A 12,099-nucleotide genomic window follows, 5' to 3' on the forward strand; every position below is an offset into this window, starting at 1 on the left:
GTCTTCACAAGTCATTCCTGTCTGGCTCATGACCTCCACGATCAAGATTAACAACTCAAATGTATTTAAATGAGAACTGGGAGTTATTTTTCACATTAGATTTCATTTAAAAATGACAAATTACAAAATAGTAGCTGGAAAGTGAACCTGCTATGAATATTTACAAAGTCTGCCAACCAGAAATAAAGACAAAAGCTGCCTTTTCTTGTCACGTTGAAGTGAAAACAAACAAGACACGGAGGAGGGAGCAGGAGAGCCAATATAAAACTTCATTACATGGATGAAGACAAGGAGTTAGAGAGGTTTGAGATAATATAGGGCTGGAATTGGGTGATACACAACCCCTAAGAATTCTAATGAACATAGCCCCCAGGAACTTTAATGGAGTTCTTGTACATTTAAGGGCAATCATTTGGCTCATGGTGAATAGATCTAACTCTTGGCTTCCTAGCCAAGGAATATTAAAAATTTTAAATAAAAATTAAAAACAAGAGATTAACAAATGTTTCTCCCTAATGAAGTATGGTCTCATACTTCATCACCTTCATTGGCCAAACCATTATGTCTTCCTTGGTCCAATAACCTGGTGAAATATAATGAATAAAGACTGAAATTTCTTAGTTATTTTATGTTGGATATGTGTGCTTGGTTTTTACCTCTGAGTTTCACTGAAGTGGTTTCACATATGTGGTTTAAAAGCAGGTTGATAAATAGGAAAAAATGTTGAAGGGCACAGCTGGGCTGAGGGCTTTTACTTCCACATCAGTTTGAAGTTTTAAAAGTGGACTAAACTTTTAAAAACCAGAAAGTAACCTCAAAAATCTATCAGATCTGCTAGAGACCGCTTGAAAGGGAGGAAAGATTTGACAGAGAAGATGTGATGGCAGCAATAGGAATAAAAATAAAACCTTTTCATGTTTGTACCTCAGAGGTTTACACTTTCCATAAATTACAGTCTTCTCCAAATGTACGGTACATATAAATCCCTGGGTGTCTTGTTAAAATGCAGATTCTGCTTAAGCAGGTCTCGGGTGGAGCCTGAGCTTCTGCATTTTTAACCAGCGCCCGGCTGATGCCCATGTGGCTGGACTATAGACCATACTTTTAGGAATATGGGTGTAGAACACAAAATAGAAGCCAGGAGATTTGAGTTTAAGGGCCTCCTGTCGAATTAACCCATTAGGATTTGGGGCGTGTCCCTCAGCTCAGTTTTCCTGTTTGACAGATACTCTCTTGCCCTCGTGACCTCCTGGTTCACTGTGAAGCTAAAATTAAACAACATGCAAAAGTGCTTTGTGTCATGCAAAGAACAAAGAACAGGAGTATTATCACGGTCATTAAAAAGAAAATCATAAAGGATAAAATGACCTGCTGACAGACCTAAAGTGAAAGGCAGCATCAGGCTTAAAACCTGTATCGCCCGATTTTAAGCAAGTACTCTGAGCTTCCATGTGTTGCTACTTAAGGTAACATCAGGACCAGATCACTTCTATTTCCATCCATGTTGCTGAAATTTATTTCCAAAATACATTTACCTTCCTGTCTTAATGCATATATTACATTGAAATTTTACATTTGGGGTTGATGGGAGCGCTTGCATTTCCCTAGGTGGGTGGCGGTCACTGTTACTGCTGTAGTGCTCCCGGATGCTCCCAGGGGGCGATAGTAACACTCTGTGCACAGTCTACACAACACTTGTCAACAGGGTAAAATGCAATGGGGACTAGTATAGATACCCAAACCCATGAAAGAATTCAGTGGCATATCAATATGAAATAGATTACAGTGGTTCTCAACCTTCTGGCCCTTTAAATACAGTTCCTCATTTTGTGACCCAACCATAAAATTATTTTCGTTGCTACTTCATAACTGTAATGTTGCTACTGTTATGAATCGTCATGTAAATATCTGATATGCAGGATGGTCTTAGGCGACCGACCCCTGTGAAAGGGTCATTCGACCGCCAAAGGGGTCGCGACCCACAGGTTGAGAGCCGCTGAAATAGAATAATCAAGAAAGGTTTTTTGGAGGAGGATTATGGGTTTTGAGGTGTGCAGAAGAGGAAGAGAATGACTTAGGTAGCTGAGTAGAAGGTCAAGAACAATGCTGAGCAAAATCAGAGAGGAGGCTCAATTGAATGAGTGGCTTGTGATAGCACACCCAGTGTCAAGCTCTGTATCCAGATCAAGATAATCTTGTGTTAGGACGCTGAGGCCACCTCAACCCATGAAATAAGCAGGGAGGCCTGGAATACCGAGGGAAGGATTTCATATGCTTTTCCTCCTGACATATAGAGCCATTTGAAGAGTTTTAGCTTGGCCATAACAGAAGAAATGAAATTAGGTATTTTAATGGGATGTACCGGGGAGAATATTGAAAACATGGGTATTAGTAAGGATACCTTTAAAACTCATTTTTCTAGCAATGGATCCAGTAAAGTGAGTGAAATCCTAAACAAAAACTGTCTATCTACCTGTGCATGCTAAAAAAAAAAATTTTTTTTTAATTAAAGCAGAGCTCCTCTGGGTCATTTGTGTGATGGGGCTCCCAGACTGAACCCTCCTCAGAGGTTGAGCCCTCAGCCCTGTTGGGCTCCTTCTGAAGAAGCTACTGTAGTGTGATGAGTATCTAAGATAGAACGCTGGAACTAGAAATTCAAAGGAAACCTATCTAGAGACACAGTCTTACGAGAGAAGAACAGATCATTTGGTGGCTGTGCCTGAACCGGAGCCAGGCATTTTGGCTTCCAGTCCAGTGCTCTTTCACCTACATTCTGTCTCCAGGCCTGTTACTACTTGACGAGACTTGCCAAGGAGAAAATGCAAAACCCAACAAACTTATTAGTAATTTAGAAAGTAATTTAGAAACTTCTTAGTGGCTTCCTCTTATCTTCTGACACTGAGGTCTTCAAAGAGCATTTAGTGTAAAAACCTAGCCCCATATCCATTCTTTAATCTTATCTCTGAGCATTGAATTGATTGAAAAAGATGTTCTACTCAAAGTTCCAGATTTCTTGCTGTTGTTCCAAAGTCCTTCATTAGTATTTTAACAATGTCTCAAGAGAATTTACAAATAAATGGCCCATGCTGGTAGGTGTTAATTTATTTTTATAAAGAGATGGCATATAATGAGATTGAAAATTGTGTTAATGTCTATCAGATTATAAAATGTACAGAAAGACACCTCTCCAGTGAAACAGACTTGTTTCATTATCAGAAAACCACATACAAGGTGCATATGGACATTTTCAAATATACTCTAAGAAATTTAGTTATAAAGAAAACAAATGTGGATAAATAGTTATTTTTTTCCATTTGAAAAAAGGAATATATGTGTTTGAGTGTCTTGGAAACATCATTTCTGAAACCTGGGATCACAGAATCAAGAGTTCCAAGTTCTCCATAAATTCTCTGGGAAGCATCTCAGTGATTCAGAACTTAATACTGTCTTTTCTTTTTCTCAAGATTTTTAAAAGTATATTCTACAAGCTCCTTCCTTTGTTTTACTGTCCAAGAGCAAAGAAATTCCCTTGATGTAAACCCAACTATCTTCCTCCTTTAACGTATGCCCATTTTCTCTTGTTCTGGCCTTTGTGAACAGGGACAAAACATGTCCAATAACCTCCCCTCACCCACCACACAAGACTTCCACTCAAACATAGATGGCAAATCGATTAACTATTACTCATAGGACTTATTTTCATCTCTTTAACTACTTTAGGTTTCTTATGAAACCATGCCCAATTTCTCCACATACTTTATAAAAGGGGACTAACAAATTAGAAAAATTATTTAAATTTGCAGATGATACATCTTTTATTAACCTCCATACTCTACTAAAAAATGTTGTAATACAAATGACATTGAAATGCATTATCCACTGTAACCCGCTGATCAGAACTACTGCACTATCTATAGGTTATTTTTAGGTAATTAATGGTAATTATAATTAAAGGTATAATTAAATGAGTGCTCATTTGTGCCAGATACTGAATACCTTGCTATCAAATCCTGGCAACAACTCTAAGAGATGGGTAGTGTTATCCCAATTTTTCCCTGGGCTAGATTTCTAGAGATCTTAATTATGATTTCAGAACAAGTACCATATCAGTGCTATAAAGATGCATAGTCACAGACTCATGCATGCATGCATGGCATGGTCCATGTCTGGTGATTGCTGCAGGTCAGGTTTCTGAAATGGTTAAAGAGAATAAAATGGGGCAGAGAAAACTTACTGTGTTTAGCAGTATCTTGCAGAAAGCTTGCAGCCTTGAACACCGCATAGCCTAGATAACAACTAGACATCTGGCACAGGGAGAAGCCAATGACGGACCAGACCCTTACATCAGCAGAACGGCTTGCAGCCAGCAAGGATTAACAAAAGTCTGCCTCCCCTTTCAGTCTCGGCTGACTCCTTTTTGTTGGACTCAGCCCACCTGCACCCAGGTGCCTGAAATAAAAATCTCTTGGTACATTATGGCCTCATGTCATAGGTGCACAACCCCGGCCCACTCCGAACCTTTCGATTTCCAGATGAGGATTTGCACGCAGGAATTTCATTGGTGAAGGCTCTTGGGTTCAACGTGTATGGAAGAGTGAACAAAGCCAGGCAAGGCACTTGGAGAAGCTGGGCTGTGGTGCAGTCACAACAAAAGTCCCAGCCAACCCTACAGGTCCAACAAAGTTGTCCTGCATTGGGGTAAGGGCCTTTGTGTTCCCAAATAGACCAGTCATTGAATGTACACTGCTGCTCTGGGGCAGGTGGTATAACTTTGAGTAAGGCAACTCTTAAGCTGAAGGCTGGGGCAGTCTCCAAAAGAAGGGTCCCAGCTATGAGCTCTCAGCTGCCAACATTCCCAGAAGCTGGAGAAAGAGTGTCTTAGGACCTCAAGGGGGCAAGGGATCTGGGTGGGATTTCACAGCTCAACTATGGTGACTCTATTCTGATCCCCAACTTAGCATATGTTCTGTGTATGTATTTATGGATTTGCAAGTTACAGAAATCACATAGCGTTAACGCCAAAGAAATAAGATTGAGGGGGGGGGAAGAACTATAAATACTGCTTTGATTTATTACGTGTAGGAAATGAAGACTATCTATCTCGCCTTTCAGTCTCTCTCCGTTCACCTCATTTCTCTTGTTACCTGTCTCTGTCCCTTTTCTGTGTCACGTCCTCTCTGTGATACAACACACACTAATATGATGACTCTAAACAAAACATGACAACTTTGATAGCAAAGAGGGGAAACACAAGAGAATAATTTGAAATATTAACAGATAATTATTACCCAAGTGGATATGGCCATTTTTGAATAGTTCTGCCAATGATAATATATATGTCCTCAAAATGAAAGATACTATGAAGAATGAATAAACCCTATTAGCAGTTCTGCATCCTCAATAATTTGTTTTTTCCTCAATCCTTCCTCATAGATTTTATTTTTTAAACCATGTTAAAAAGGCAATTGCTTCAGGTTGGTTCTTGCCTACAAAGACAACAACAACAACAAAAAAAACCCCACAACAGCACAAATATTTATACTACTGATCATGAAGAGGAAGTTCTTTTTTATTTTCCATTTTGTAACAAGAACATTAAAAATGTTTTTTAAGCTTAAAATAAAAATTATTTATTATTTATCGCTATCTTTTTTTTATCCTCACCCAAGAATATGTTTTACCGATTGTAAAGAGAGGGGAAGGATGAGAGAGAAGAGAGAAAGAGAGAGAGATCCATTGCCTCCTGTACTCTACCCCACTGGGGATTGAACTCCCAACGTAGGTATGTGCCCTGACCGGGAATCAACCCAGCAACCTTTTGATACACGTGAAGATGATCTGAGCAACTGAGCCACACCAGTCAGGGTTTGATAGTTATCTATTTATTCATTATTTAGAATCTTTTAAAAGGCTAGAAAGGCAACGACTAGCAGGAATAGTTTATTTGGGTATGAATTTAAAATAGATCCCCAGGGGATAACGAATCCAGCTTATATAATGGGAAAATGTGAAGAGTCATTAATTCATATTATGCTGCCTTGCTATTCTATTAACAAATGCAAAAATAAATTCTCTGGTCACCATTCTCATTTTAACATGAGCAGCAAGATATTAGTGTAGAAGCTAGAGTTCAAAAAGTTAATAATAAACCTGAATCAAGAATAATTTCGAAGCTACTCAAACAACAAAAGGCAGTGGAGAGTGAAAATTCAAATGTAGCAGGACATTATCTGATTAGAAATCCATTGTCATTGTCCTCCACCAAAAACGGCCCACAAATTGCTGATGTAGTCTCTGACCTCTATAATACGACTGCATTTGTATCAAAAGTTGGTGGCTCAGCATTTCCTCTCCCCTTTCTTTTTTAAAATCCCACACGACCGAAAGGCATAGGGTAACGCATTTCACTGTAAAATATGATTTGAGCCTGTTGGAAGACTGCCCATTCAAAAGTGTCACCCTGGCAACTCACCTATGGCTTCTACTTCCTGCTAGAAGTTTCCCAGGAACAACCCTCCTCCAGCAGAATTCTGTGCTTTAATCACAGGGTGGGAAGGAGGGCAGTCTTTGAAGTGGCAACTCCAAAGCCAACATAAACTCTACCCATTGTTTTGTTGCATAATGGTACTTGTAACACTCACTCTGGAATGAGCAGCCACCCAATACTGGTGCATTCTGTACTTTGGCCACGGTGAGACGGTTCAGAAGAAGACCCTACCACTAAACAGCAGTGAAAGTGAAAGCTGTTTACCAGCCCTGATACTAACTGTGTTCACTGTCTTCATATCTGTCCATCCCTGTGCATGTCGTCATTCTGCCCACGTAGCCAAGCTGGCCAGAGGGCAAACATGCCAGACAGTGCCACCCACAGCTCTCAGCCCTTACCAAGTGAAGGGGGTATCACTGCTTCCACTGCCAGGTCCAAAAACACAAGCTGCCAAGGCTCTCATGTTTTGGGGACATCATATTAGTATGTATCTCTCACACAGAGTATGAGTGAGACAGGAAAAGAGGCCCAGAGACAGAGACAGAAGAGGCATAAAAAGAGCCCCCACTCCCAACCCCCCCACCCCCAAAGAAAAGAAGAAAAGAAAGAGACCAAATCAGGGAGACATATTTCTTGTGTCTTGCACAGAAAGGAGAGGAAACTCCTTTTGCTACAGGCAGCTTTCGGGATGAGTGAATCATGTTTTGTACACGCACCCCGACAATTTCCAGCCCACTGGTTTCACAGCAATGACTGACCATTCTCTGAATTTCAGAGAACAATTCATTGTCCTTGAGACCACCTACAACTTGCATGCATGTGACATCATTCTAAGTTACACCAACTCAGCATTTCCATAAAATTTCTGTACATAAAAGTCATAGGGAATTGTAATGTATTTGAGCAAGTTAGAAATATCTTGTGCTTAAAAGTGTTAGTTTTATAATAATTGATGAGTGTCTTTGCTATGTGTGAAAGTTATCTTTTATCTAAAGGGGGTTAAAACGGAAAAAAAAATTAGGATGTTTCACAAAACTAGATTGTGCAGCCAGGCCAGTACTTGCATTGTTAGTGAATGTGCCTAATCTTTGTTACTGAAAGTACCTACTGGGGGAGAACATGGCGTGAAAATGGATGTTGAGATGATTGTCCTTCTTCAACTAAATTTTAAACACAAGTGGTTTTGATTCTCTCCCAATCCTTCATTTTTGTAGTGGAACCAGTACAGATAAGTAAAAGATGCCAAAAAGAAAATACCTGTTAAAAAGTTTAAACGAATAAAACCTTAATCAGAGCCAAAATTATTAATGCAAAATCTGTTGAATGCAGAGTGACTAGCCAAAGCAAACGCCATCAGTATGAACTGATTTCCTTAATTAAATTTCCTATTTTAAGACATACAGATAAATTCACAGTTCAATAAAGATTTGGAATAAGAGAAAAAAAAAACGATGAAGTGAGCCCTAGCGGGTTCATGTAGTGGTTAGAGCATCCACCTGTGGACTGAAGGGTTGAGGGTTCAATTCCGGTCAAGAGCAGGTTCCTTGGTTACAGGCTTGATCACTGGCCAGGAGTGATGTGTGATCATCAATTGATGTGTTTCTCTAACATCGATGTTTCTTTCTCTGTCTCTCCCCCTCCCTTCCGCTCCTTCTAAAAATCAATGGAAAAAATATCCTTGGGTGAGGATTAACAAAACAAAACAAAAAAGGTGAAGTGATAAGGGCAGAATGAGTTTCAACAGACCAGGGCTCTGGCTTCAGCTGTTAGTATTAAATAAGTTGATTAAATTAATTAATTCACATTAATTCTCTTGTGTATAAAAATGAAAGTGATAAATTAGCTGATCTTTAAAATTTCTGAAAAGATGGTAGGTAGTGAAGTGGACTACAGAAAGGGAGCATTTTCTAATTTTCCAAAAGGTCTTATAGAAAAAAGTAAGGTACGGTCATGTTAACCTAGTAAGATTCACTCAAAATAGTACTATTGTAAGTATTATTTGAATTTAAAATTTTTGCCCATGACATTCCCTCACAGAAGGCTCTGAGTAATGTATTTCAGAAGTCTAACTTGGGTGAACTTGCTCTCAAACAGTACAGTCTTTGTTACAACAGGCCCCTTAATGACATTCTGGGTTGATGCTTGGAAGACCCACAGTGTGTGTGGGGGAACCCTGGCACTACCCCACTGACAGATGCAAGAAGGATCCCGCTTAGTCTCCCTTATGCAGTGTTCAAATCCTGGACAGAGCAATGCAAGTGAGGAATTGATGAGGAACCGTGATTTATATAGAAAAAGAACAGTATCTTGAAAGACAAAGCACCTTTTTAAAAATAATTTTTGTAACTACTGTGAATTAAAATAGAAAATGGACCAGCTTACAACTCTTCTAAATTTTAGGGTTTGCACTGTTTTGTAAAACTGGTTTCAATTTACTTTTACCAAACTAGAAAAAGTTACCACGTAAGTCCCTAGGAAAAATCTTAACTTATTATGCCAAGAAAATAATACCAACAAGTACAGATATAAATGAAATAATAGGTAATAGCAACATGAAATGGAAATTAAGAATGTAGTGAGATGGTTTTTTTTGATACTGAATAATATTGAAGGCTTCGGTACAAAATCAAATTTATATTTTAAAAAATGATTTTTAACTATTGTATGTAACTCTCAAATCAATGTTTTTAGCCCTAGACCCTCCCTAACAATTACACTTGCAACTGCCTGAAGGACATTTCTATGTAAATGTCACATATTTACCTCAAAGTTTTCTTCTCCCCAAAGATAAGTTCTCTTTTCTCCTAAATTCCCTTTATGGCAGAGGTTCTCAACCTGTGGGTCGCGACCCCTTTGGGGGTCGAACGACCCTTTCACAGGGGTCGCCTAAGACCATCGGAAAACACTTATAATTACATATTGTTTTTGTGATTATTCACTATGCTTGCTTTAATGTTCAACAATTGTAACGAAAATACATTCTGCACATCAGATATTTACATTACGATTCATAACAGTAGCAAAATTACAGTTATGAAGTAGCAACGAAAATAATTTTATAGTTGGGGGTCACCACAACATGAGGAACTGTATTAAAGGGCGGCGGCATTAGGAAGGTTGAGAACCACTGCTTTATGGCATCATCATGCTCTGTCACTCAGGTCAGAGACCTGAGAATCCCAAGTCCTAACATTTTCTCACTTCCAGTGCCCCAACTATCACCAAACCCAGCACATTCTAGCTCTTTCACATTTCTCTCTTTCTCTGTTCCTCACTGTTTCTACCCTAATTCTAGCCCTCCCATCTTTTCCCCCAAATCATTACAAAACAAATCTTCCTCCCTTCAATCTTACTCACCCCCAGCTCTTTCTCTACACTCTCTCCAGGTTAACACACCTAAAATGCTAATGATTGCCAGCTTAAAACTCCTCGGTGCTTACACACACACACACACACACACACACACACACACACCACACACACACACACCCCATACCTAGAACAACTTATTATTTCCACATATGGGTTTCACACCCCTATCCCACTGCTCCTGTCTGCAATACCCTCCTCCCTGCTCTTTAGCTGGCTCACTCCTATTTACCTCTCAAGGGCCATTTCAGGGTCACCTTGTCCAGGCAGACTGCTTAACACACACAAACCTCCAACAGCAGGCTGTGTTTGATGCCTTTTTCATTCCTTAATGCACTCTCAGTATACTTTTATCATATTGGAGTTGAGCATATTGATTTATTTGCTTGTCTCTTGAAATTTGACAGATATTCCTGAAAGGTAAGTGCTTATCACCTTTGCTTCTTGAAATCCTAGCAAAGTTTATTGAATCAAATTAAAAATGAATCAAACTATGGAAGAAAATAGATGGGAGGATATGTAGAGAGTTATAAATGTTTAGAAATAGTCATTGTTTTCCTTACTTATGCAAATATAATTTCATGGCTTTGCAAAGTGCTTTCATATAATTTATATTGTTTGATCCTTGAAACAATCCTTAGAAGGCAGGGTAAGGTCGATATGAAGGCTCATACAGTAGCTCCCCCACCTCTCATTGTTTTGCTTCCCACAGTTTCAGTTACCCAGGGTCAGTCACGGTCCAAAAATATTAAATAAAATAATTCCAGAACTAGACCACTGACAAGTTTTAAATCTCACGCCATCCCCATCCATCTCTCTGGGCATGTGAATCATCCCTTTGCCCCAGCATGTCCATGCCCGCTAGTCATTTGGTCTTCTTCGTGGTTATCAGATCGACTATCATGGTAACTCGGTGCTTGTGTTCCAGTAACCCCTCCTTTTTTCTTTTAAGAATAGTTTAATGATTTTTAGAGAGCAAGGAAGGGAGAGGGAGAGAGAAAACATCAATGGGCTGCCTCCTGCATGCCCCCTCTAGGGGATGGAGCCTGCTACCCAGGCATGTGCCCTTGACAGGGAATCGAATCAACAACCTCCCTGGGCACAGGTCAAGGCCCAACCAACTGAGCCATACAGGTCAGGGCCAGTAACCCTTATTTTACTTAATAATGACCCCAATGTGGTGATGCTGGCAATTCAGATATGCCAAAGAGAAGTCATAAAGCACTTCCATTAAGTTCGTATGTATAGGAAAAAAACATAGTAAGTATGGGGTTTGGTACTATCTGCAGTTTCAGAGATCTGCTGGGAGTCTTGGAATATTTCTCCTATGGATAAGGGGGCACTACTATACATAAGACATTTCTCTGAGAAGGAAATGTTATTGATTTTTTTAAAGTAGGTGTGTGTGTGTGTGTGTGTGAGAGAGAGAGAGAGAGAGAGAGAGAGAGAGAGAGAGAGAGAGAGAAGTCTTCTTAGGTCAGAACTGCAATGTCAAATAAAGTAAATTCCTGTTTGGTCAAAATAGCCAATTGATTTCCTTTATAACTTCTAAAACAGTCTCCTAAAAAAAGAAAAACTCTCAATTCTGGATAGAGAATTTTCAACACCCTAATCCTCTATCCACTCTTTTTTTAAGAGGTATATTTCAGAATACAGAACAACTCATTTAGATTTCTAAATACAAAACAAGAACTGATGGGCCCTCACCTTTGGAAGATCTGCTGGGCCAAGGGTTTCCTGAACGTTTCCCTGATTTTTGAAACTGTCTTTTTCTCAGGATGATGCCAACAGCTGAGAGCAGCTTTGGTGAAAGTCTTCAGCAAACAAGGGTGAGGACTGCTGAAGAAGAGTATCACAAAGACTCCTGAAAAAGAAAAAAAAATCAGAACAGTGAAAAATTGTTTGGGGTTAGTTTATTCTATTGACCTGAGATTTCATTCTATTATCCTGCTACAATTGACAAGGAGAACTTAATACATATTAAACTCCATGATTAAATTTGAACTAAGGTTTACTGTATTTAAGGACCTCAATGATTAAGAAACTTTAAGCAATTTAACGGCAACAGGTAATGAAATAAAGGTAACATAATTCCAATTACATTTTGGTCTGAATGATCCCTAAATAGCAGGAAACACGCTATACACAAATCAAAAAGGGAAAAGAAGCCCTTGATTTTAGTCTACTCTCATACTTCATGGGAATACACCATGCTTTATAATCACATCAACACACAGGCCACG

General features: G+C 39.2%; 1 protein-coding gene across 2 annotated transcripts in view; it reads right to left on the reverse strand.

Moving 5' to 3' along the window:
- The window catches only part of NRCAM (neuronal cell adhesion molecule), a 211,018-nt gene extending 199,298 nt beyond the window's left edge, over positions 1-11,720 (reverse strand). For both annotated transcript variants that reach the window (XM_014530890.1, XM_014530884.1), the window contains exon 1: positions 11,564-11,720. The gene's annotated coding sequence lies outside the window, so the exon portion shown is untranslated. The remainder of the gene's footprint in view (positions 1-11,563) is intronic.
- Between the last annotated feature and the right edge of the window lie 379 nt (positions 11,721-12,099).

The sequence above is a fragment of the Myotis brandtii genome, unplaced genomic scaffold (assembly GCF_000412655.1).
Source record: "Myotis brandtii unplaced genomic scaffold, ASM41265v1 scaffold1186, whole genome shotgun sequence".
Lineage (NCBI taxonomy): Eukaryota > Metazoa > Chordata > Mammalia > Chiroptera > Vespertilionidae > Myotis > Myotis brandtii.